The sequence below is a fragment of the Octopus bimaculoides genome, chromosome 8 (genome assembly GCF_046866305.1).
Source record: "Octopus bimaculoides isolate indiv1 chromosome 8, ASM4686630v1, whole genome shotgun sequence".
Taxonomy (NCBI): domain Eukaryota; kingdom Metazoa; phylum Mollusca; class Cephalopoda; order Octopoda; family Octopodidae; genus Octopus; species Octopus bimaculoides.
This window is the reverse complement of record NC_142935.1, coordinates 88,955,985-88,983,796: the sequence shown is the minus strand read 5'-3', so window position 1 is coordinate 88,983,796 and position 27,812 is coordinate 88,955,985. Positions and strand designations below refer to the sequence as shown.

Below are 27,812 nucleotides of genomic sequence, written 5' to 3'. Positions count from 1 at the left end.
AAAAGTTAGGCTAATTAATTCATGCCGTTACATAATTCTATGTGTGCGTGTGTGTATATGTGTGTGTGTGCGTGCGTGCGTGTGTGTGTGTGTGTGTGTGTGCGTGCGTGCGTGCCTGTGTGTGCGTGTGTGTGTGTGCGCGCGCGCGCGCGTGTGTAGTTTCACGCACACGCACATAATGCATGTAATTGAAGACTAAAAAGAGCGCAGTCAGCCTTTTCATTGTTGCTATTACTTGTCAGGCATAAGTGTATGCATGTATGTTGGCCCAGTGGTTAGGGTGTTGCACGCAAGGTCGCGGTTTCCATTCCCGGGTTAAGTACTACATTGTGTTTTTGAGAAATATACTTCTCCCGTTCTTCTGCAATCATTTCGACATCTGGTCACATCATGCAACTGTACAGGCGATGTCAATTTGATGGAAGGTGTGAGCTAATGTTCAATAACAATCATTAAAAAACATTATAAACAAATCATTGCAAAACAAATCGGGCGGTGAAGAAAAAAGCAGTATATATATATATATATATATATATATATATATATATATATATATATATATATATATATGTATGTATGTGTGTCTATATGAAAGATAATGGGTGTACGTGTGTCTTTGTGTGCGTGTGTGAGTGAATACAAAGACAGAGAACAGAACCAGCTTGCACACACACACACACACACATGCACACACCCGTACACCCATTAGCTTTCATATACATGTACATACATAAACGCACGCACACTTGTACGACCATTATTTTTCAAATACACGTACATACATAAATACACACACACACACACGCACACACGTGTCTTTTATAGACACGTACATACACGCGTGCGCCTGTACCCGTCTCTTTGCTCTCCCACTTCGACACACCATGAAACCGAAAACAAATGGATAAGCTCACAGAAACGAACGAATTTTGACAGGTCGGTAACAAGACTGAGACCAAAGCCGAGTCATTGCCTGTATTTCTAATTTCTTTTCGTCTATGCAGTTACTACACCAAACCAGCGACAGATGCAATCACCCTAACCTTACTGCGATTATTTTTACCATTTTACGCTTTACTCTTTTACTCTTTTACTTGTTTCAGTCTTTTGACTGTGGCCATGCTGGAGCACCGCCTTTTAGTCGAGCAAATCGACCCCAGGACTTATTCTTTAGAAGCCTAGTACTTATTCTATCGATCTATTTTGCCAAACCGCTAAGTTACGGGGACATAAACACACCAGCATCGGTTGTCAAGCGATGTTGGGGGGACAAACACACACATACAAACATACACACATACATATATATATATATATATATATATATATATATATATATATATATATATATACGACAGGCTTCTTTCAGTTTCCGTCTACCAAATCCACTCACAAGGCTTTGGTCGGCCCGAGGCTATAGTAGAAGACACTTGCCCAAGATGCCGCGCAGTGGGACTGAACCCGGGACCATGTGGTTGGTAAGCTAGCTACTTACCACACAGCCACTCCTACGCCTATTTGTTGTAGAAATTCTTTACTTTTAGTTTCGTTCTTACTTTCTCACACCAATTGACACTATGTGCATTTCTTTTTGTATTCATCATCTTACTATGCTATCCTTCTTGAGGCGGATACCAACCAGGATGGACATTGTGTTTCCATCTATAAACAAGCGATATCCCACGCCTATTGGAAATAATGTACATAGCTCACACTACTTCCAAAGTCCCTCATACTCCAAACTAACCATTCTCAGAGACTTGAGGGTACCGGCACGCTTGGACTGGAAAAACACAAGACTGAAAAATATGAGGAGTGTTCAACAGTGTTTAGCGCGGTCTGGTAACTAAACCTATAACTTACACTATTTTTTTAAAAATCACAAATGATCTCATTAATCGCCAGAGATGTTGACTTTCGCGAACAGAAAGAAAAATAAATAATGAAAACTGATCCTTTCGTGCTCTCGAATCAGTGCATTCAAGAAAAAAATTAAAGCATATTTCTTTCTTTTCGTTCAACAAATTATTTATGCTTTACTAGTTTATGAATTAGGTTAACCTTGTAAGAATTAGTATAAATTATTCTTTTCTGATTCGAGATCCATCAAAAAAGTGTTCGACAAAAAAAAAAAAAGACCGAATGTTCTAGTGCGTGTACAAAGCAAAGCACGTCGAGTATATTTAATCAATTTTTACTTTGGCTACCATAGCTTAGTTCATTGCGCAACCAGTCGGCCCAGTGCAAACTTATTCCCTACTTTCAATAAGAATTTACCCCCACTACCTTATAAGGTTCGTCATTTTGACCTGATGCGGCTAAAATTCCTTTTGCATTATGTTATAATTGGAAGGTGGCAAACCAGCAGAATCGTTAGCACGCCGTCGAAAATGCTTAACGTTATTTCGCTGTCATCACGTTCTAAGTTCAAATGCCGCCGAGGTCGTCTTTGCCTTTCATCCTTTCGGGGTCATTAAATTAAGTATCAGTTGTGTACTGAGGTCGATCTAATCAACTGGTAGAACGGATTATGTTATAATTGGTTAAGATATCGATGTTTGTCAGATTTTTTTTTTTATTGGTCATAAGGATTGTTTAAGAATGATGAACGAAATACCCATGTTTCCAGAGGTGAAATATTAAAACCCCAAAGAATCCCTCTCAACCCATGGCTATAGTGCTCTCCCACTACTTCTGCTCGTGATCAGAGATGTACATATCGTCAACGACTTAGGAACATGCTCAACTGGTTAAGCTCAAGCAACTGACAAGCACATCTGTAGTACTGAACAGAATATTTGCTGTAGCCCATCTTTTACTCTAGGACAAAACTTCGAATCAGTTGATATCAGAAGCCATGAGAGCCACTGTCCGGGACTACATACTACTACTACTACTACTACTACTACTACTATTCCTACTACTGCTGCTGCTGCTGCTGCTACTACAACTACTGCTACTACTACTAATACTACTGAGAGAGCATTACACGTCATCAAAGTGACATTGGGGTACGTACCCCAGTGTCACTTTGATGACATGTAGCAGTAGTTGTAGTAATAGCAGCAGCAGCAGTAGTAGTAGTATAGTAGTAGTAGTAGTAGTAGTAATAGTAGTAGTAGTAGTAGTAGTAGTAGTAGTAGTAGTAGTAGTAGTAGTAGTAGCCCAATATATTCATCATGACTACCCGCCTGATAAGGTTACACCAAGTACATGCATCACAATCATATGAGTTCGAAATGGTGACTGCATATCAAAATAAACAGTGCATGACATTATTATTATTATTATTATTGTTCAGTAGTTTTATTTTTATAACGTGCTTTCACTTCACTACCGAGCGCAGCTCTGTGCGCCTTGGGTATGTGCTGTGGTTTGCTGGGGTTCTCTTATGGTTACTGTATTGAAAGTGTTTTGCGTAGGATGTGTGCAGTGCCCAGTAGTGCAATTTTCTGTATGTTATATATATTTGTAAGTCCTGGTGTTTTTGTTATGTATTTGTCTGAATATTTTTTTTATTATACCTAAGGCACCTACTATAATAGGAATTGTTTCTGTTTTTAGACTCCACATTCGAGTTACCTCTATTTCCAGGTCTTTGTATTTTGAAAGTTTTTCCATTTCTTTTAGAGAAACGTTGTCATCTGCTGGTATTGATACATCAATTAGAAAGCATTTTCTTTCTTCATGATCTTTGACAACTATATCCGGTCTATTTGTCTTAATTTCTCTATCTGTGTGTATTGGCATATCCCAGAGTATGGTTGCTTTCTCGTTTTCTGTGACCTTTTCTGGCGTGTGTTTATACCATCTTTTTTCTGTTGTTATTCCATAGTGTTGGCATAGCTTCCAGTGTATATAGGTCCCAGCTCTGTCGTGTCTGTGAATACATTCCTTCTTAGCTAGGACTGGGCAACCAGAGATAATATGATTTATTGTTTCTTGTCCATCTCCACATATTCTACAGTTACTTGCTATGTTTCTTTTCATTATATGTTTTTGGTAATTTCTGGTGGGGAGGCTTTGGTCTTGTGCAGCCATTAAAAATCCTTCAATCTCTGCTTTGAGTCCTGAGCTTCTCAACCATTGCTGGGATTTTTCTCTGTCTATTTCTTTTGCATTTAGTTTAGCCCAGTATTTACCATGTAGGGGCTTTTCTTGCCATCGTTTTATCATGGTCCGTTGCTGTTCCAGTTTTAGTTTGGATTTCATTTGTTTTATAGCTTTTGTTGTTTCTTCTTCTTCTTCTTCTTCTTCTTCTTCTTCTTCTTCTTCTTCTTCTTCTTCTTCTTCTTCTTCTTCTTCTTCTTCTTCTTCTTCTTCTTCTTCTTCTTCTTCGTATTTGTTAGGTAGATTGATTTCTTGTTTGTATTTGTCAGCTTCCTTAAATACTGAAAACAGTTTTTGGTTTTGCTCGTGTTTTGTGGCTATTTGTATTAGTTTTCCTTGCTTCTGGAGTAAGTATTTTTGCAGTCCTATGGTGGTTATTTTATAATAGTTTTCCAGCTGTATAAGACCCCTGCCACCTTCTGTGCGTTGTATATATAGCCTTTCTCTGTCAGATTTTGGGTGGTGCATCCTATATCCTGTCGTTATTTTTCTTGTTTTCCTGTCTATTTTAGATAGTTCGTTTAGTGTCCAGTTAAGGATGTTGTAGCTGTAGCTTATAACTGGGACAGCTAAAGTGTTGATACCCATTATCTTGTTTTTAGCATTGAGCTCTGTTTTTAGTATTGATCTAACTCGTCTGTAGTACTCTTTCTTTATTTTTTCTTTCATTTGTGTATGTTGTATCCTATCTAGTTCATTGACTCCTAAATACTTATATGGTTGGCTTTCGTCTAGTTCTCTTATTTCATTGGCTTTATCTAGTGTTATATTGCTACTTTTAACTAAGGCTTTGTAGATCGTAGGGAGACAGGTTATAGGTCTATAGTTCTGTGGTTTCTCCGTTTCCGTGGATTTTGGGATTAAGTTGGTTTTCCCTTTCGTGAGCCATTCAGGCATTGTCTCTGGCTCTGCTAGTATGTTGTTAAAGTTTTCTGCCAGCTTTTTATGCATTGCTGGCAGGTGTTTTAACCAGAAGTTGGGGATCTTGTCGTGTCCAGGTGCCTTCCAGTTGCTTAGTCTTTGCAGTGTCTGGGTGATCTCTTCAGTTGTTATAGGGACCCATAGTTGCTCAGGTGCTAAGTTCGTTGTTTTAATGGTCCTTTTCTGGGGTTGTTGCTTCACCGACCATATTTGTTTCCAGAATTCTTCCAGTTCTTCTGCTGTTGGTGCTGCAGTAATGTCTATTTTATTTTTACCCAGTTCTTGGTAGAGTTTTTTGGGGTTGGATTTGAACTGTTTGTTTTGTTCAAAGGAACGTTGGCGTTTCTCATACCGGCGGATCCTTTGTGCTTTGGCAAGGATGTCTTGCTTTAGTTTTTCTTTTGCCTCAGGTAAGTCTTTTTCTGTAATGCTGTATTTGTACGGTATTTTTGTTTTCTTCTTGTTACTTAGTTGTGTTGATTGTCTACTAATTTCGTTGAGAATCGATAAATCTTTTCTCTTTTTTTAAAATTTTGTTCTGGATGTTATTTATCCACAAGGCCTGTTTGGGTGGTAGAACTCCTGTTCGGATGGGTTTGAGTGAGTACCCTGCTTCTTTTGTGGCTGCAGTGGCTGCCGCATATATTATGTCATTTAGCTCAGTGATATTGCCTGTTGTTTCTGTGGTTGTTAGTTCCGCGACGGCCAGGTTTATGCTATTTATTATTGATGTTGTTTTATTGTCTATTTTGATTTTTGGGAGATACAATCTGTGGTCCATTCTAAGATCTGTGGTTTTCAGTTCTTTGGTTATTCTCATTTTCATAGTATCGTAATCATTAGGTTTCCCTTCGTTATTCCCAGGCTTTAGATTTGTTTTGCCTTCCTTTTCATTCATATGTTTGTCTGTGGTGTTCTGGATTGGTGCTTTTTGTACACTATTATACATCTCTACGGTCTGGGTTTGTTGTTTTTTGTTTACTTCGTTTTTGCCGGAAATGTTACGTTTGTCCTCGTGTTCTGCTATCTCAGTGTTTATATTATTATTTGGCATTGCTGTGTGACTACTATCTAGATTTTCCTGATGTATTTTTCCTTTCAATTGTTCTATTTCTATTTCTGATATTTTTTTTTACTTTTAGAATATATCTTCTTATGTTAGCTAGTTTGTTAGGGTTCATTGTTTTATCGAGGTCTTTATTTACATTATTTTTCTTCCATATTTTATATGTATGTGTTGTTGCGTTTTCGTTTTTTGGGTAGAGCACTGCTGTGAAATAAGCGTGTAGGATCGAAATGTATTCTTCATGTGTCCATTTATGCCGTTTTGGTTTTGTTTGCGGGACATGAGGAACAACGTCTGGCCCTTATTATTATTATTATTATTATTATTATTATTATTATTATTATTATTATTATTATTCAATTTCCCTCAAAATAGTTGATCAGGAGCGAATTCAGTGAAGAAATTCTCTTGAGAAAATCCGTGAGGTGACCTCTTACTGTTAATATCTAACTTTGAGCTCGGTGTCATAAAACTAACAGAAGACCAACATATCCAGGAATTGCATTTGGCTTGTATTTTTAAAGTTCCATATCATGTAGTTATTTAAATGTTTTTTAGTTCTTCCAGCATGTTGGGATTGTACAGATCTCTTTGTTATTAATAATTAAACGACTTACTTTGTATATACTTGTCTTCATTCTTTGTTTCATAGAGGTTCCTAGAACCAGACAAGTGCTGCTGAAAAGGTTGTGACGGAATAAATGGTTGAAAAATAGCTGATCGAACGCTTCTTGTTATGCGCTCAATCCATGTTCGACAATCAGAACATTCATTTCGAACCACACATCCCCCCCACCACTACACAGACGCTGCGTATGGCGGTTACTGTTACAAAGAGTACACTGAGTTACATGCTGAAGTCCCTACTTCTGGTCTCAGTGTTACTCCGAAATAAACAAGAATTCACCGTTGTTTCATGGTGTGAATTAGTAAATTAAAAATAAAATTACAACTAGATTACGCCATAATGCTGCATGGACAGACTTATAATACAGAAGATCATTGTCAGTCAAAGAATTTTCAATGAATTTGCACTACTGCTTCTCACTACAAAAACAAACACAGGATGTATTTTTGCGGAATGTCGTTACCCTTCGGTTCGTATTTTTGTCACCCTCTTGCTATCCCTGCATCCACCCTTTGTCATATCATGATACAACTTCCTGTGTGGTCTGCTAAGCTATCTCAGACTAACTGCTACAATATTGCGTAACAGGGGAGTAAAAAATTAATTTTACCATTATGGTATACGATGATCGGAACACTTATGATGAATTTACCATTTCCGGGGTGAGCATGCAGTGCTTACGTACCATACTCAGAATATATGTTTCCAGTGTATGTATATATACTTACATGCATACATACATACACACACGCACGCACGCACACACACAAACACATACACACACACACACACAAACACATACACACACGCACACACACACACACACACACACACATATGTATATACATAGGGAAGCAGTGGTTGTGTGATAAGAAGGTTGCTTCCCAGCCACATGGTTCCGGGTATTTGTCTTCTTTGGGCAATTATCTTCTACTATAGCTCCGGGTCGACCAAAGCCTTCTGAGTGGATTTCGTAGACAGAAACTGAAAGAAACCCGTTGAATATATGTATATGTGTGTATGTGAGTTTGCTCCTCCAACACCACTTGAGAACCGGTGCTGGTGTGTTTATGTCTACGTAACTTCGTGGGTCGGCAAAAGAGGCCGATAATTACTAGGCTTTAAAAAAATAACAAATAAGTACTGGGTTCGATACAGTCGACTAGAAATTCTTCAAGGGGGTGCCCCAGCATGGCAATAGTCTAATGACTGAAACAAGAAAAAGATAAAAGTTAAAAGATACATGTGTGTGTGTGTGTGTGTGTGTGTAGACATATATACATACACTCACATACACGCATTTATAGATACACACACATACACACACACACGAATCCTGCTTCTCTTTCTCTCTTCTCTCTTCTCTCTTCTCTCTTCTTTTCACTCCTTCCCACCTTCTCCTTCCCCCTTCATCGACACCCCTCCCTCGTAAGCCTTCTCCACCCCTACACATTCCAACCTCACCTTCCCTATCCTTCCCATTCCACCCCACCCTATCCCATCCCTTACACCCACTCCCACATGCCCCACATCTACCCCACCCCATCCCTTACACCCACTCCCACATGCCCTACCTCTACCCCCACCCTCAGCCTAACCCACACCCCACTCTTGCTTTCCCCACTCTTGCTTTCCCCACTCTTGCTTTCCCCACTCTTGCTTTCCCCACTCTTGCTTTCCCCACTCTTGCTTTCCCCACTCTCGCCTCCCCTACCTCCCAACACCATCACACCACACACCACTAAACCCATACCACAGAACACATCACATCACAACACACTACAACGCACACACCAGCACTGACCAATTCCCAGCCCCACATTTTTACACCTACACACACGCACACGTCAAGACCACCATCCCTCTTCTACACGCACATACGAACTCTCTTATACACACGCACACGCACCTTCGTTTTGGGATCACCACCACTTTATTATTTCCCCTTCTTCCTAGCTCTCCTGTGTGATTCTTCTGTCCGGAATTCGCCATGATAGATCGCTAACCACTACACATTCTTTTTTTTCTCTCCTTGTTTCTTTCTGTGTTCCTTTCTGTGGAAGAGCATAGGTTTTTTTTTTTGTGAATTCACCCCCCCCCCCTATATATATATATATATATATATATATATATATATATTAATATTACATTTCTAAATCTTCAGAAAGAGTTATGCAGTAACAGCACAATAAAGTAATGGCTTGTTGCCAACTTAATGTGGCAGTCCCAGGAAAAGTAGGAATGTTACTGTTATTTAGACCCAAGAAATACCGTTTCTGGTTGGCTACGTAACACAAGCGTTCTGTGTCCTTAGGTTTTCAAGCAGGGGAGATAAGCACCTCCATCCAACAAAGCCAGCATCCAGAGACTAGTTTCAGGTTAATTGCTCTTTATCAGTCTAGAGTAGCTTGGCCTTGATAGATGTCGCTGCTAAACCGCTGTTGCAGACATATTGTGGAATATGTTCACATGCGTACGTTTAAAAAGACACACAGACTGTCCCTCTGTGTACACAGACCCTACAACGTAACATAGGTTTTAGCCATTAAGTTCTCTTTGATAGATTGAATTCGAGAAAAACTCTCGACTAGTTTCGACTGAATACTCCCACCTTATCAAGAGTATCAGCTCGAGTTCGTCCAGCAGAAAGAAAAAGTAGCTTATATTGGGTTGTCCGGAAAGTTCGTGCCGATTTTTAAAGAAAAGAAAAAGGTCAATAAATACTTGCCATTACATTTTTAATCAACCAAATATGAACCATTTTGTTGCACAATGCGTCTCCGTCCATGTTTTCTTTAACTTGAAAACACCCTCTTCCCAGAACTGAGGTGGTTTCATGGCAAATAAGTCGAAAGGTAAACTACTAAAAATCGGCACGAACTTTCTTGACAACCCAATAGTTATTTATAAAAAGAAACTCATATTTGTATCAATATTTTGGCAGGAAACTTATAGTAAATGACTCAAGTAGTGTATTCAACAGCGAGTGTTATTCTTAGCGTTGTTCATAAGTAACTCTTAAGATATTTCCTTGTCTAAAGAATAAACATGTGTCGACACTTTTGATGAGATGGCAATATGCAAAATAACTCTGCCCTACATATGTTCTGCTATCTATATATATGTTAATATGACTTGACTGCTGGAGATTGAATAAGACAACTGTTGTGTTGATGATGCCTATTGAAATAGAAACACGTGTCAGTTTGGAAAATTCTTAATTCTTAAGACTATCTCTCTTCTCATATGAGGCTATTCTCACTTGCCATTACATAATTCCGACATAACCTCAAGGGATGGAGATAATTTTAATAAATCAAGAATTTATGTTTGAATGGTATTTGATATACCTGTATCGCCATATGCTGTTCATATACATGTCATTGACATGTATATGTAGGTTAACCAGTAGTTTAACCAGGGTTTCTATTGACACAGCGAGGCTGAATGCATTCTGTTATTCTCGTAATTCAAACGCAAGGACTAAAGCCATGCTGAAGAACCGTTGTTGTTTAACAACGGGTCAGACATAATCGCGTAGATGTACGATAAAAAGAGTTCTAGCTGAGACTATCCCGCCTATATTTAATGTAACTCTACATTATACCATGTGTGTTGCTTTTACTTTTTTTTGAAATTGAAGGAAGATTCGGTTGCTATTTCTAGCAGATTGGACTGCCTGCTGTTTGATGTGAAGTCTAAAGAAATGGTTTTACATGTAACTAGGATATATGTATATAGGCAACCATTATAGTGACACACACTCATTAAACATAAGCACGCATATCTATGCACTTAATTGTTTTAAACACTACATACTCTGCCAGAAACCAAATGAAAAACATAGGTCCTTGTCATAAATGTTCTTGCCACCCACCTATCGTCTTTAACAATCTGATAACTAAGATTAGGAATAATTTCTTCAACGTCTCTTTCTTTAAAATTTTCTGTAAAACAGCTTCCTACAAGGATAACGCTGTGACCACAGTGGCTTTGAAGAGAAGATATCATACACTCCGACCTAAGCAAAATCCAAGGCTAAAAATAGACCTAGGAAAGTTATACAGTTCACAACACACCTTCCTGAATGTTCGAAGAAACAAAGCTAAAGAAATAATTCCTAGCCTTAATAGATAAACATTTCCCCAGTAGCCATATATATATATACATACATACATACATATATATATATATATATATATATATATATATATATATATATATATATATATATATATATATATTTCCTACAACTATGGCCCTAATACGTAAAAAAAAGGTATTTCACATAAGCAACCAAAATGCCCTATCCTAATTGTAACTATAGGAATCCAGCTACATGCCAACTAGACTAGGTATGCATGAATCTCAATTGTCTTTGAAACTCATGTACCGAATGAGGAAGCCCAAATAAAAAATATATATATTGAAAGTGATTTCAAAACAAGAACCGCCAACAATCTGTCTTCTTTCAACACATAGATTAAATAAAAGGCACGAAGATATCAAGCTACATCTGCAACCTGTAGGACAGCAGTATATCACATACCATCAAGTGGAACATCATAGAGAGATCTAGGCACTATATCAAAGGGTGAAAAATGTAAGTTCTGTAAAGCTAAAATTAACACACAACTTTATTAAATCGATGAACTGTACCAACCTATTAAACTTGAAGCCAGAGGTCTTTTTAAGATATAAGTATCTCGATAACTTTCAGTCATCAAACAAGAAAACGCCCTCTTCCCCACCGGATTAGACACATAGTTTAACACACTTTAGCCTTCCCCCTCTCATTCGACTACCTCCACGAGGTGTAGTTTTTGATAAGACGACTCCTAGATAAAGAATATTAAACACTCAACATTAGCAATATCTTTCATTCAACAGAGTAAAGGTACATAACGTGGATTATCATGAACAGAATGATCTCCCTTAACAGTACAATCTTTTACGTCTTCTCTATTTCTTCCTTTATATATTTTCGTGTTTTATTAATTGGTTTGTATTTCTTCACAGTGTAACACTGTTATATAAGCCGGAATGGTTGCCAGATCGTGCAGAATGCGCCATAAAAGCCCGTCCGATTACTGCTCTATCCCAGCATGAAACTTGAAGTAGCTAACGTATAACTTCTGTAGTCTAAAATATATGAGTGGGGGATGTTGAGTGTGTGCATGTGGATATATATGCATGTATGTATTTATGTATGTATGTATGTATATGAATATATACATACATAAATATGTATATATATATGTGTGTATGTGTGTATGTGTGTATGAATGTACATATATGTAAGTATTTATGTATGTATATAAGTAGATATGCATATGTGTATATGTATGTATATATTTTTTGGTATTGCTGATAAAATTGTTGGAAAATAAGAACATTTACCATTGGTGAGAATGTATGCGTTTAACAGAGTAAAATTTATCGACAATATTGGTTCAACTGAGATTTTTAAATAATATTTATATATAGCATGCCGGTACTGCTTGTTAGTGCCCTTAAGTATTAATTGATAATTTTTTACCGTTATACACACACACACACACACACACACACACACACACACACACACACACACACACACACACACACACACACACACTCACATATAGTTAAGGTATATTCTGTTAAGAATGTAGTAGAGCACAGTATAAAGCTCGTCCACATTCAGATTTCACCCTGTGCTATCCAGTAATAGCATTATGCATACTTCCAGGTTTGCGTTTAGGCTTCTGTCGTGTGTGGATAGGTAACTGAAAAACTTTGGAGCCAACAAGGAGTACGGTTGGAAATTTATTTTCAATCACTACAATTGTTTCTATGCAATGTAGTTCTCCAGGCGTGTAGGTACTTGATTATGCAACCGTTTCCCTGCATTATGAGATCTAGTTGTGTTTCCGCAGGCGATATGTAAATATTGTCTCCGTAATTTCAAATTCTCGGCTTCAAGAGCATCCTCTCTGTCTCGTGGCAGAGATAATTTTTAGTAGTAGTTACTGAGTTTATCAAAGGTGTGTTGTTGTTGTTGAAGGACCGTTGGCAACGGCACACCTTTGATAAACTCAGTAGCTACTACTAAAAATTATTGCTGCCACGAGACAGAGAGGATGCTCTTGAAGCCGAGAATTTGAAATTACGGAGACAATATTTACATATCGCCTGCGGAAACACAACTAGATCTCATAATGCAGGGAAACGGTTGCATTATCAAGTACCTGTACGCCTGGAGAACTACATTGCATAGAAACAATTGTAGTGATTGAATATAAATTTCCAACCGTACTCCTTCTTGTTGACACCAGTCTTTTTTTCAATTATATATATGTATGTGTATATGTGTGTGTGTGTGTGTGTGTGTGTGTGTGTGTGTGTGTGTGTGTGTGTGTGTGTGTGTGTGTGTGTGTGTGTGTGTGTGTGTACTAGTTGGTTTGTTTGTTTCAAAACGGTAGAGGAGTAGGGGCCGAAACCGGACGTGGTTCCTCCTGATGATGTCTTGAGCTAACTGGATCCTAATCCACCAAGGGAAGTAATTCAACAACGCGGGTTGATGAACCGTAAGACGTGTGGCCAGAACCTCCTGGAAAATAACCATAGCGAGGGACATTCCACAGTTGAATTAGAACAGTCACAATCAGTGAAAGAAGACATGCACCCAACACCAGAGCTGAAGACACCTCCGAAAGGGGGTGGACCCGCCACGTCAAAACGGTAGAGGAGTAGGGGCCGAAACCGGACGTGGTTCCTCCTGATGATGTCTTCAGCTAACTGGATCCTATATAGGAGCTGTTGTGGTAGCAGACCACGAAACATGGTTGAAATTCCTCCCCGACCAGAAACTGTATAGTTTAATTCTTGTGTGATGTAAGCTTTATTTTGACAGCCTCATTATTGTTTACTGCAGTAGCCATAGTCGTTGTTTTTTAATCACAGGCTATCATAACTGGGCAGATATATCTGAGATTATCCCGTTTGTATTACAGTTACAAGTAACTGTAATGTAACACTATATTATTTTACGTGTGTGGCTTTAAAAAAAAATCTAATGGAGATTTGGCTGCTGTTTTTAGTGGATTAGACAACCACTTGTTTGGTGTGCTATATGATCTAAGAGAACGTTTTCATATATAGCTGCGATATCTATTAACGATTCTTATACTGACACACATTTTCATATTGCCATACCAACGCCCCTCTCCCAGATGCAGTCACATCCCCAGAGTCCAACACACACAGACACACGCACGCGCGCACGCACACACACACACACACACACACACACACACACGCACACACACACACACGCACACACACACACAGATATACAGAAAGTCAGTAGGCATGAGATGAATATATTTATTCATAAGATGACGATCGTTTCTCAGCGATCATGGAAAATAAATAATTTTAGTGTATGATAAATTATTATACATGTATGCACGAGTGTGTATGTCATAAATCATATAGTACTATTGTACATTTTACAAGCAAATATAGAAGGTATAGAAGGCTAACTTTTCAGATCGACAAAATCTCATGGTTACAGTCATTTTTTAACTCCAATATTTATTGGATTTCAACTGTCTAGGACTCTACATTACACCTATGTATTGCTTTACTATGTGGTTTGCAGCCTAAAAGTCGAACACTTACAATCGAACATTAAAAATAACAAATAACAAGACAATAAGAGGACGTACATCTGAAATGTATTAGCTCGACGCTCAATGAAAGTGGAAAAAAGAGTGGGCTTTTTACGCTTCGTGCAAAACTTTTCGTCAGATAGAGGAGATTGGAAAAGTCGAGAGAAGGAAAGGAGAGAGAGAGAGAGAGAGAGAGAGAGAGAGAGAGAGAGAGAGAGAGAGAGAGAGAGAGAGAGAGAGAGAGAGAGAGAGAGAGAGAGAGAACTATAGTATAAATATCAAAGAAATATACTCAATTAATATTACGTTGTTAAATTCTGAAACATTATAAAATTGCAGTAAATGCGGGTGGAAGAAAATTGCATGTATATACATAATCGGTCAAAATGATTCCTAAGAGCAACGCATATTTAGAATAAAAAGCAGGAAAGCAAAAAACTTTACAAAAGGTCATATGATTACGCTCAACAGCTGTTTCACTAGCAATAAACAACATTAATTTGAGAGTTGATTAATTCAGATACATAGTAAATCTATACGAACTTAATTCAAGCTATTTGATTGTGTACCTTCATAAGGTAATTATAGAATTAATGATGTTTATTGCTAATGAAACAGACGTTGAGCATAATTAGATTATGAAATGTTTAGAGAGAGAGATGACATCTGTCAGTTTTGCAGAATATCGAAAACGTCTGAGGAGTGGAATAACTTCTGAAATGACTGAAGTTCAATGTTCGACCTACAACGTGATCTGCATTTATGTACACACATGCATATATATATATATATATATATATATATATATATATATATATATATTTGTGTCAGGTCGCTCTTATAAGTATTCCTGAGCGCTACTGGTAACATGTAATCCAGTACAACCTGTCTCATGGTCGGGTCGTCGGCGACTAAACTGGCAACCCCACCAAGCTCGCTTGGTGAGGAGGGCGATTGTTGGCATCCTGCGGGATGAAAAATAAGACTCGTCGAAAGGACTTAAGAACTACTGTGTAGTAACGTCCACCCAACAATGTTTGTTTCTGTGTGTGTGTTTAAATTCTGTGTGCGCGTGTTGTTGTGCCGTGCTGTGCTCTGTGTGTGTGTATTTTTATATACATTTCTTTTTGTATATGTATATATATATATTTTTTTTTTATTATTTATTTATTTTTTTATATATTTACTTTTTTATATTTTTTATATTTACTTTTTATATATTTTTATATTTACTACTTTTTATGGATCTTTATGTGTTTTTACACATCGTATTTATGTGTTTTTTACACATATATATTATATTTTATATTTTATATGTATCTCCATTGCATTTACATTTCTCCTTTCATATCTACATCTTTTATATTGATTTTTCTATGTATTTTCTATGTATTTTCTTTTTTTTTTTAATATGTGGGGTAGATGAGGCCCATTAGCCAAGTGAAGGCAACTCTTCTAGGAGAAGGACACTCCGACATAAAACCAGGTCCATGACTTCTGTGGGAGCAGACTGGGCTCTTTTTTTAAAATTTTTTTTTAAATTCTTTTTTATGAGGTCGTGGTTAGGACAACCAGTATAGGAGAATAAAACTCCGAATTCAAATTGATCTACCACTGCTGGCTTGCAGTCTCCTTTTGAGGAAAAGCCTAGGAGAGGATACTCTGATATAAAATCTGCAGTCAACTTAGTACTAGTCATCTTGCTCTCGCTTGTCACTGGATTATACTATTTTGACTTAGAGTGTGGTAAAGGTGTTGTACAAGCGTTTGTCACTAAAATCCAATGAAGTACAGATGTCCCCAACAAGACAAAACACTGTCAAATCACAGTCATCTTAGTATGACCCGAGATAAAATTAGGGAAAAGAAAGAGAGAGAGAGGAGGGGAAGGATGGATGGGGGGAGGAAGGAAAAAGGAGTGAGAAGGGCAGGAGAGGAGAGGAGGAGAGGAAGAAAGAAGAAAGGAGGAGAGAAAAGTCCTGTGGCGATGGAGGAGTGGCGACGTATGCAGACTTGACCGGTTGGAAGCATACAGTTACAAATCTGCACAAAAGGCGGCAGGTTTCTTATCTTAACATCGCTAACATGTCTTCATGGACAGGGGCTGTTTTCGGTGGAGAATCCTGTGTCTGAGCAGACCTTTTAAGGAGAACACTGCTCACCTGGATATACTGGGAAAGTGCTAGAAAAGGTGCATTAAAAATTGTCTGTCCGCACTCTGCTGGTTAGTTTACTGCGGCTAACGGTGGTTCAATATAGCAGGAACGAACGAAGAAATATAAGCAATAATAAAAAGTATGCGAGGAAAAAGGTTTTACTTAACTTGGCATGCTGGAATGTGAGAACTCTCTTGGATCGAGCGGATAGGCCTGAAAGAAGAACAGCTCTAGTAACTAAGGAGCTGAGACGTCTTAATGTTGATATTGCAGCTCTATCTGAAACAAGATGTTCAGGTGAAGATCATCTTGTTGAAAGAGCAACCGGCTTCACAGTGTTCTGGGTTGGGAGGCCAAAGGGAGAGAAAAGGGAGGGTGGTGTTGGGTTTGCAATTAGAAGTAATTTAATGAAAGACCTAGAACAACCACAAAGTATAAATGACCGCATGATGAAACTCCGGATCCCTCTCTCTTGTGGACGCTTTGCGACTGTTTTCTCCATCTATGCTCCCACACTCTCAGCAAATGAAGAAAAAATATCCATGCATTCTATGAGGAACTTAGAAGTAGTATCCTCTCAGTCCCTCTGAATGAGAAGTTGGTTGTGCTCGGCGACTTCAATGCACGTGTTGGCAGGGACAATAGTGCTTGGAATGTACTTGGGCGGTATGGAATAGGTAAGGTGAACAAAAATGGTTTACACCTGCTACAAATGTGCTCTGAACTAGGGTTGGCTGTTGGGAACACATTTTTTCACCATAAGCTGAAACATAAAGTCACCTGGATTCATCCAAGATCAAAGCAAGGTCACATGATTGACCTTGTATTAACTCGGAAATCTGACCTACAGGATTTGTGTAGTCTCAGAGTATTGCGAGGAGCTGATTGTGATACTGATCACAAAATGGTTAGGGCTAAGTTCAAATTCAGGGTTCGTACAAGAAAGCGCAGTGCAGGTATGCGAGTCCCCCAAAAATTGATGTAGGACAACTTAAACAGCCACAGGTCTCACAGCTATTTCGGGATAGATGCAGTAATATTTATTTTGAAGGTTCATGGCAATCTTTTCGAGAAGGATTATATAAGGCTGGAGTGGATGTGCTGGGTTTTAAGAGGAGACAACATAGAGATTGGTTTGACTCCAATGATGCAATGGCAAATGAGCTACTGGCAACAAAGAGGTCTACTTATGAAAAACTTCTTAACCCAAACATTAAGGGCAAAGAAAAACTAGAAAAGGTATACAGAGCGCAGAAAGCAGAACTGCAAAAGGAATTAAGGAGGCTCAAAGATACCTGGTGGAGTAATTTGTCTGAGGAAATACAGGCATCTTATGAAAGGAAAGACATTAAAAACTTGTACGGCTTATTGCGACAAGCTTTTGGACCGCAGTCCTCAACGTATGTTCCCTTGAAATCAAAAGACGGAAATGAGGTTATTAAGGATCCTCCTGGAATAATGAGCAGATGGAGGGACCATTTTGCGGAACTTTTCCATAATCCATCTGTAGTGAACATGGATGTCATAAATAATATCCCACAAAGAGTGATAATGCAACACATGGACGATGCGCCTTCCATTGAAGAAGTAAAACTGGCAATACGGAAACTGAGATCCAACAAAGCTCCTGGGCTGGATGGTATTCCAGCTGAAATTCTGAAAGCAGGTGGGGATCACATCTCCTCCGAAATTCATAGCCTGTTGTGTCAAGTTTGGACTGAGTCCTCTGTGCCACAGGAATGGATAAACGGCATTCTAATCCCTATATACAAAGGTAAGGGACCCAAATCAGTGTGTGGTAATTCCAGAGGAATAACTCTCCTGGCACATACTGGGAAGATATTTTCCAGGATCATGTTAGAACGTCTCGTGGAGAATGTGTATCCACATGTGATTCCTGAGGAACAGTGTGGTTTCAGACCCGAGCGGGGAACGATGGATATGATATTTTCTGCAAGGCAGGTTCAGGAGAAATGTTTAGAGGAACAAATGCCACTATACCAGGTTTTTATAGATCTAACTAAGGCATTTGACACGGTAAACAGGGACGCACTGTGGATTGTTTTGTGCAAACTTGGTTGCCCGACACATTTTGTGAGCCTCTTCGAGAAATTGCACAGCAACATGAAAGCTCAGGTAGTTTTTAATGGTAATCTATCTGATGAATTTTTCAGTGGACAACGGTGTAAAACAGGGAGATATTCCTGCCCCTACACTTTTCTCTATATATTTTGCCACATTGCTTTGGTATGCATTTGAGGATTGTAACAGGGGAATTGGAATCAGATTCCGGACATCTGGTAGCATATTTAATCTGACCAGGTTTAAATGTAAGGCAAAGGTTTTCAGAGTACTTGTCAGAGAATTGCTCTATGCTGATGATGCTGACTTGCTGGCACATACAGAGGAAGATATGCAACATTTAATGGATAGATTTTCCACTGCATGTACATATTTTGGACTCACAGTAAGTCTGAGAAAAACCAAGGTAATGTTTACCCCCACACCTGGACAAATATACACTGAACCAAACATCTTTGTGAACGGAACAAGATTAGAAGTCATTGACACCTTCGTTTACCTTGGAACCACACTGTCAAGGGATGGTGGTCTTGATGCAAAAATATACCATCGAATAGCGAAGGGAAGTGCTGCATTTGGAAAGCTTGAAAAGCGAGTATGGGCTGATAGAGATATCTCCCTGCAGACAAAAATCAGCATCTACAAAGCGTGTGTATTGACTGCACTTCTTTATACAGGCGAAACATGGACCACTTACAAGCGTCATGTAAAGATGCGAGAAAGGTTTCATCAAAAGTGTCCAAGACGCATCCTAGGAGTAAAATGGAAGGGTTTCGTAGCAGAAACAGAGGTTTTGCGCAGGGCGCACTGTAGCTCAATTGAAAAACATATTATCTTGGCCCAAATGAGATGGACTGGGCATGTAATTAGAATGAAGGATGATCGTTTGCCGAAGCGCTTATTTTATGGTGAGCTCAGCTCTGGTGAGCGACCGCGGCAGAAACCGAGAAAGAGGTATAAAGATTGCATTAAACAAAACCTAAAAAAACTAGATATGTATGAAAGTGATTGGGAAAGAGATGTTCTGGATCGAAGCAAGTGGAGAGCTGTTGTCAGGACGAGCTGTGATGTCCGGGAGGAAAAGATGCTTCAGCAACTTGAGCTTAAGCGGGCCTGTCGAAAGGGAAAAATTGTAAACAATGGAGAGTATAGGATGTGTATTGTGTGATCGCGTTCTTCTGTCAAAAGCAGGATATGTGAATCACATGAAAACACATGAGGGTAGAAATTCCAGACACCCTAAATACCAACCGCCTTCTGCGACCTGTGGCATATGTCACAAGGTTTGTAAAACAATACCCGGACTTAAGAGACATATGCTGGTTCAAGAGGCGTTTCCTTAGAATCAGATACCAGCGGGCAAGGATCGAGAGGCCTGAACATTTGCCATCTGTGCTGTAGACCTTGTCGGTCAGCAGCCGGACTTCAAAGTCACTTGAGGGCTCACCAACGGAGGGATTGTACTGCGTGATGATATGTGTGGATTGTTGATGGGATGGCTATCGTCTGTCAAGATGGAGCGGTCGTCATATATATATATATATATATTTGTTAATTCAAAAGATGGCACTTAAAAGACTAGTCGTTCTCATTTTTAATCTCGGTTTGGTCTAGTAACTGCCGTTATGTTGAGTAATTTACTTCAAGTTTGTTTCTCCCAGATTTTCAACACATTACTCATGTATATATCTATGCACACACACACACACACACACACACACACACACACACACACACACACACACACACACGCACGCACGCACACACACACAATTATGTACAAATGATTTCTTTTAGTGCATGATAAATTATTATACATGTCTGCACTGGTGTGTGTGTTATAAATTACTTAGTACGATTATACATTTTACAAACTAATGCACGTATAGAAGGCGAGCTCTACAGATCCACAGAATATCATGGTTATATATGTGTGTGTGTGTGTGTGTGTGTGTGTGTGTGTGTGTGTGTGTGTGTGTGTGTGTGTGCATGCGTGTGTGTATGCATGATATGTATATATGACATTATATTATATATGGTACATACTATTACTAAGACATTATCACACAGGCATGTGTGTGTGTGTGTAACAAGGGAGTTGGGGGCGGTTTTATCCTTTAGAAACTATATTTACAAGTTGTATAGCATATTTAGAAGCCACCATGAGAGGTTTTGATTAAAATTGCCATTCCTTAAACCAACGCAAGATAACTGCGTCCATATTGTTAATTTTCATACCAAACTAAGAGTAGACTCAATATAATTGTATTGTGGCAATTGATAAAAGTAGCTTCATTACCCATTTATTTCTTTAGGAATGAATTCTCCTCGTTTAACTAAAACATTGCATGAATTTAATCAAAAGTTTGCAGTGATTACTTCACGTACTCAAAAGTTTAGTAAAACGTAGTCATAAGATTGGTTTCAAATTCTTGTACAAGGACAGTAATTTCGAGGGAGGAGGTGCATCGCTTACATCGACCGCCGTGTTCAGCTGGTTCTTATTTTATTGATCCCGGAAAGATAAAAGAGTAAGACGACACCAGCGAAATTTGAACTCAGATCGTACAGACTGATGAAATGCTGTTATGTATGTTGCCCGACGTGCTAACGATTCAACCAGCGCACCGCCTTAAAACGTAGTCGTAATATTGCATAAATATCTTGTTAATAAAGTCTCTACTCTATGGTTCAGTGAGAGAGGATTGTAGGAGAGACTTGCCATCCACAAAACCTTTGTCAACACACTTCCATCTTTGATCAGTATTTTTTTTCTATCTAAAGAATTGAAGATATTATTCTAAAATCCCCTATTGCCACATCTCTACCTTACCTTATAATTCATTCTGCTATAGGCAGAAGGCCTGAAATTTTGAAGGAGGGGACTAGTTGCTTACATCAACTCAGGGGCTCAACTAGTATTTATTTTATGGACCCCGAAAGAGGGAAAGGTAAATCAACTTCGGCGGAATTTGGACTCAGAACGTAAAGACGGATGAAACGCCGCTAAGCAATTTTGTCCGGTGTACTAACGATTCTACCACCTCGCTGCCTTTCCCTTATCTATTAAAGGTACAAAGCCGGAAAATTTTAAAGTGGTGGGGACTAGTCGATTACATCGACCCCAGAGCTCAACTAGTACTGATTTTATCGACCTCGAAAGGATGAAACGGTAAGTCAACCCCGGCATGATTTGAACTCAGAACGTAAAACCGGAGGAAATTTCGCTAAGCAATTTCGCCCGGCGTGCAAACAATTCTGCCAGCTTGTCCCCTTACTCTTATCGAAGATGACTTGAGAAACACTTATGGTGAATAATGACATTCGAGTGATTCTTTAATCATATGAAACAGCAACAATGACAACAACAATAACATAAAATAAAACCCCGCAACTCCCCACCTAAGAAAACAAACAAACACACTGAAACTGCATAAAATCCAACAAGATATCAATAACAACAAAGCATAAAGCACCTACAGCAACAAAAACAAGTTAGGCCAGGCAATAAGACTTCTACAAAACACAAGATATTTTAATTTTTTATACAATTATTTCGTTGGGCCCACAATCATGAGGTAGTGAGTTCCATTCCCGGACCGGGCTGTGTGTTGTGTTCTTGAGCAAAACACTTTGTGTCACGTTGCTTCGGTTCACTCAGCTGTAGAAATGAGTTGCGATTATATCGGTGCCAAGCTATATCGGCCTCTGCCTTTCCTCTGGATAACATCAGTGTCGTGAAGAAGGGGAGCTGGTATGCATAGGCGACTGCTGATCTTCCACAAACAACCTTGTGCGGACTTGTGCCTTGGAGGGTAACTTTCTAGGTGCAATCCTATGGTTATTCATGATTGAAGGGGGTCTTTATACAATTCCTAATAATCCTTTATCTTTTACTTGTGTCAGTCATTAGACTGTGGCCATTCTGAGGCATCGCTTTGAAGAATCGTTAGTTGAATGAATCGACGTCAGTACTTATTTCTTTAAAGCCTGGTACTTATTATACCTGTCTCTTTTGCTGAACTGCTAAGTTACAGGGACATAAACACTCCTACACTGGTTGTCAAGCGGAGGTGGGTGACAAACAAAAGGGAACACACACACATACCTATATATATACATACAACGGCTTCTTTCAGTTTCAGTCGACCAAATCTACTCACAAGGCTATAGTTGAAGACACTTGCTCAAGGTGCCACGCAGTGAGACTGAATTCGAAATCGTGTGGTTGGGAAGCAGCTGTGTAGGAAGATTTTAATTTTATATATAGCTCGAATGGTTATGGAGTTCCAGTATAGTAAAATATGAATCAAAAGGTTTCATAGGCAAAAAATGGTTGAGAACCATAGGGTCTATGTGGTCACTAAACCTGCTGGAAAGAGGAGCCAAGTTTCCTTTAAATCACACTAAACTAATCTTGAAATTGTAAAAGTTATATTGGATAAAGTAGCACTATATAAACAGTGGGTGAAGAGAAGAAAATAAAACAAGCAAAAATGAAGACGGGATAGAAGATCTTGGATCATGGATCTGTTCGATCAGACCCGACCGGGTGGGGGAGATGGATGGGGACTAAACCACAACGTCAATAACGACTTACAAAGATAAAATAAAAGTTATAAACACTTATAAAAGACATTAAAGTTAATCAATATTCTCTACTCACAGACTCTATTTAGTAGTAATAGTTGTAGTGATAGTGATGGTGGTGGTGGTGGTGGTGGTGGTGGTGGTCGGCGTCGTCGTCGTCGTGGTGGTGCTCCTGGTGCTCCTTGTGGCTAATGTTTATAGAACGAGAGTCGTCAACATGAGTGTGACTTGTCCCTTATTCTCTCAGCTGTCTGCTGCCTGTCTCTGTCCAATCACCACTTTTAAAGCCATCTCTCTCTCTCTCTCACACACACACACACACACACACAGACACACACACACTGACACGCACACACACTCTGACACACACGCACAAACACACACACATGCACACACTCATTCACATACGCACTCACATACACACACACTCATACACACCTAACAGCAACATCTCACTCAAATTTCATACGCACGCGCGCAAACATACACACACAGCAACATCTCACTAAAATTTCACACACACGTGCACACACAAATACGCGCAAACACACACACACACACACACACACACACACACACACACACACACACACACACACACACACACACACACACATACACTTAAATATTTATTTTAAATTCGACTCGAATTTCAAACTCGAAAGAGGAGTAAATTTTGGCGTAGTATAATATTCTTGGTTGTGTAGTGTTGTGTAATGCGGTTTGTTGGTGTGCTTGTGTGGTTTTACGATGGAAAGGCGTGGAATGAAAAGTGTGTTGCAGAGGTATAGGGATGTGGGTATTGATGCCGTGGGGTGTGTGATTACTAAACTGTTTACTGTTATGCGCTATTGTTGTTGTAGTGATGGCGGTGGTGGTGATGAAGGTGCTGGTGGTTGTTGTTATTTTACCCTAGATCAGCCTTAATCCTGCAGATTTATGATCAAAGGTGTTCCGACCATGACTATCCCGTCTTATTTTCTGATATAATGTATTTTGGATAGAGTTACCAACGTATCCTTCCAATCAGAAATTATTGGGTATGTTTGCAGGAAGTTATGGCTGCTGCTCTTAGCATCCTGCACGACCACACAGCGGTTTTCTTGCAGCCACATGTGCTTGGAAAGCAGTTAAGATGTTATGATCGCCATCAATGGTGATTAACAGACTAAAGAGTAAATTACCATTTTTGAATGAAAGTGTTATTCCATCATAATTTCTACAGTCTGACCTCTCTCTCCTTATACATATATATCTTGCACAGTGATATTGACACTCTTAGGCTTCCGAGAGAAAATGTGTTTAACCTATATTATTTTGACTAGATTTGCCAAAGCTCCGGTCATTTTCAAGATAATTTTTGATCAGTTCGGCACAAAAGTTGTCAATATGTTATACAATTTCTAAGGCGGTGAGCTGTCAGAATCGTTAGAAGGCTGGGTAAAATGCTTAGCAGCATTTCGCCCGTATTTACGTTCTGAGTTCAATTTCCGCCAAGGGCGACTTTGCCTTTCATCCTTTCATCCTTTCATCCAGTCGACTGCTAGGGCTGATGTAATCGACTTATCCCTCACCCCGAAATTGCTAGCCTTGTGCCAGAATTTGAAATCAGTATGTTATGCAATTTCTTTCTGAGTATATAAAGAGCTCTTGCGACGTCGTTGCACCACCCTCAAACTTTTGCATGTTGTTCACTGTTCTATCTTGCCAACGGATTCCGCTCTCAGGATGGATCTTTTCGTTTTATTATTCCCGAAAATACCCTGTCTATCATCTTCTTAAATATGTGGTGTTCTAATTTAATATGTTTTTCTTATACTTCACAGAAACCGTTGCATTTGACCTGCGAATATTTACTCTTTTGAAAGTTTCTGTAGTCATGTTCGTCGACCATAAACTGTATTGTGGCTGTGATACTGTGTACCTGCAAAGCTGGTTAGACTAATAGCACCGCTGCATGATGGTGCAACGAGTTCCATCCTGCAGAACCAGATGACTGTAGACGTTTCCAAACTCCCATTGCAATGAGACTGAAATATGTCAAGACGTACACCCTTTTTGTGCTTAACCTAAGCTTTCAATACAACTCAAGAAGGTATCATCTTCATATGCTTCACGAATGGTAACTTGTGCAATATCAGAAGCCTGAAAGCTTAGATACCATCATACGGCAACACGCGAATTACTTTGTGCCAACGATTGCGCTGTTGACATCTGTTCAGGGATGGACTTACAACAACTTGCAAATGAACTCCATAGTACGACTATCAAGTGGAACCTTTCCGCAAACACCTGTAAGACACAAGTTAGGCTATAGAATGTCTGGGACTAACCTGTTGCCAGGTCAATCATCGTTCTCATTGATATCGTTCTGTCATCCATTGAATATTACAAATTCTTAGAAAATTGCATCTCGAACAGCATCTCAGTAAAAAAAGAAAGAAATAGTGAACAGGCTGTGTATCGCCAATTCCGATTTTGATTCTCTTTAAGAGCGCAACTAATGCAACATCAACAATATCTCCTCATTAGCGTTAAGCTGGCAGTATACTTAGCGGTGGTTTGTTTACTTTCATCTTATGCTGCTAAATCTGGACAACAGCGTTTCTCAACCGAGGTTCCCCGGAACCCTAAAGTTTCGCAAAAGGTTCGTAGAGGTTCCGCGAGAAAGAGTGAGATATGCTAAGGTTAATTTCATGATCATAATATTACTATACATGCACAACATATTATTGGTTATTGTAATATTGTAATATAGGCATCATCCTATCTAACCTATTATATTATCGAGAAAATATAACAACCATTGAGGATATATTTAGTGATGTCTGTAATTTATGGGCATTCTGTATTTTTTCTTTATTCTTACAGAAATACATAATAACCCAATGTGGCGGTTTTTGAAGAGGAAACATTCAGTAAATTCGGATGAGGCCACTAATGAAGAGCCACACGCTCCTAACCAATTCCACAGCACTAGTAGTTCAACAACGAAAAGAAAGAAGATCCGTCTTTACGATGAAAGTTACTTATCAATGCACTTCAAGTGGACCGGTGATCCAAGCTCTCCTATTCCATTGTGTGTCGTCTGTGGCAAACAACTTTCAAATGCAGCAATGGCTTCAGCTAAACTAAAAAGACACTTTACAACAAATCACAGTCATATGAAAAGTGCTGATTTTTTTAAAAGGCTGTTGGAATCTCAGAAGATTCAGATTGATGAGTTAACAGATCTTATCAATAATTGTCATGTAGCTTTAATCAGATTTGTCAATGAGGGTGAAATTCAAGAAAATTTCCTATTCTGCAAAGAACTGCCTGAGATAAGCAAAGGAATAAATGTATTCAATATTTTGTCCTCATATCTGGAAACAAGAGGTCCCCCTCTGGAAGGACTGCGTTGGAAATTGTATCAAGAGCAAAGACAGAAATCGTCTCCTTTCAATTGAAAATGAAATCCGTGTGTGTCTATCTAAAGTTTGACCTCGAATTAAGTATTTGTGTAGCAATAGACAGCCACAGGTTTCAGAATTAGAGGGGCACGTTTCACTTTATCAAATGGCTTTGAAAGTAACATTTATATAATTTATTGGTTCATAGTACATTTTGCCTTGACTTATCTTTTCAACATTACGAGTAAAGGATGAATAAATAATAAAATGATACACAATTATCTGTTTTCATTCCGTTTACATTTATGTATTATAGGTATATAATATTCGTTATTTATGTTTATTTTTTACGTTTAAGTTTAGTTTTATTTTTTTTGCATGTGAATGAAAACTCCGTGATGAGGTATCATAAACGAGCAGCATGAGTCTTATCTTGTATTACCAATAAATTTGACAAAAGCGATATTTATATACATACAATTATGTGGGCCAAACGAGCCTTACGCAGAGTTACGCTGCATAATGAACAGATTCATTTTCTTCAATACAGGCAGATAGATAGCCCTGAGCGAACAGATTGACAGATGCGCAAGAAATAAAACACCGAATTTCCATATTTTTCCATTATACCAATGCAAAGATTCAGTCGCCTTACGCCTAAACAAGGAAAACCTGTTCATACAAATGTAGAGACCACAACTTAATATACAAACTTGACCACCTGATCCTTACATATTCTTATTTCAACAATTATACTGAGGAGTTGCCTGTCCCCCTTGCCACCTGTTGCATCTTTTTGTCCACTCTCTAGACTCATTCTTACTTTTCAAGTATCCAAAATGGTAAGACTCCTTTGTCACAAGAAATGATTACTTCACAAAAATAGCGAAAACCAGTTGGATATCACGACATCCCTAATATATATATATATATATATATATATATATAAAATTCTTTTATAAAAAGATATTAAACTATAGGAGCAGGAGTGGCAGTGTGGTAAGTAGCTCGCAGACCAACCACATAGTTCTAGGTTCATTCCCACTGCGTGGCACATTGGGCAAATGTCTTCTACTATAGCCTCGGGTCGACCAAAGCCTTGTGAGTGAATTTGGTAGACGGAAACTAAAAGAATCCCGACGTATATATGTATATATATATATATATATATATATATATATATATATATATATATATATATATATATATATA

At 38.7% G+C, this 27,812-nt stretch overlaps 1 protein-coding gene across 2 annotated transcripts in view; it reads right to left on the bottom strand.

Moving 5' to 3' along the window:
* Positions 1–23,729, bottom strand: part of LOC149134498 (uncharacterized) — an 82,879-nt gene extending 59,150 nt beyond the window's left edge. The window contains exons 1-2 of one of the 2 annotated variants that reach the window (XM_089356781.1): positions 23,285–23,707; positions 16,704–16,749 (exon numbers count right to left, since the gene is read on the bottom strand). The gene's annotated coding sequence lies outside the window, so the exon portion shown is untranslated. Of the gene's footprint in view, positions 1–16,703; positions 16,750–23,284 lie in introns of both variants that reach the window. The other variant, XM_089356780.1, reaches the window with a different exon arrangement.
* Between the last annotated feature and the right edge of the window lie 4,083 nt (positions 23,730–27,812).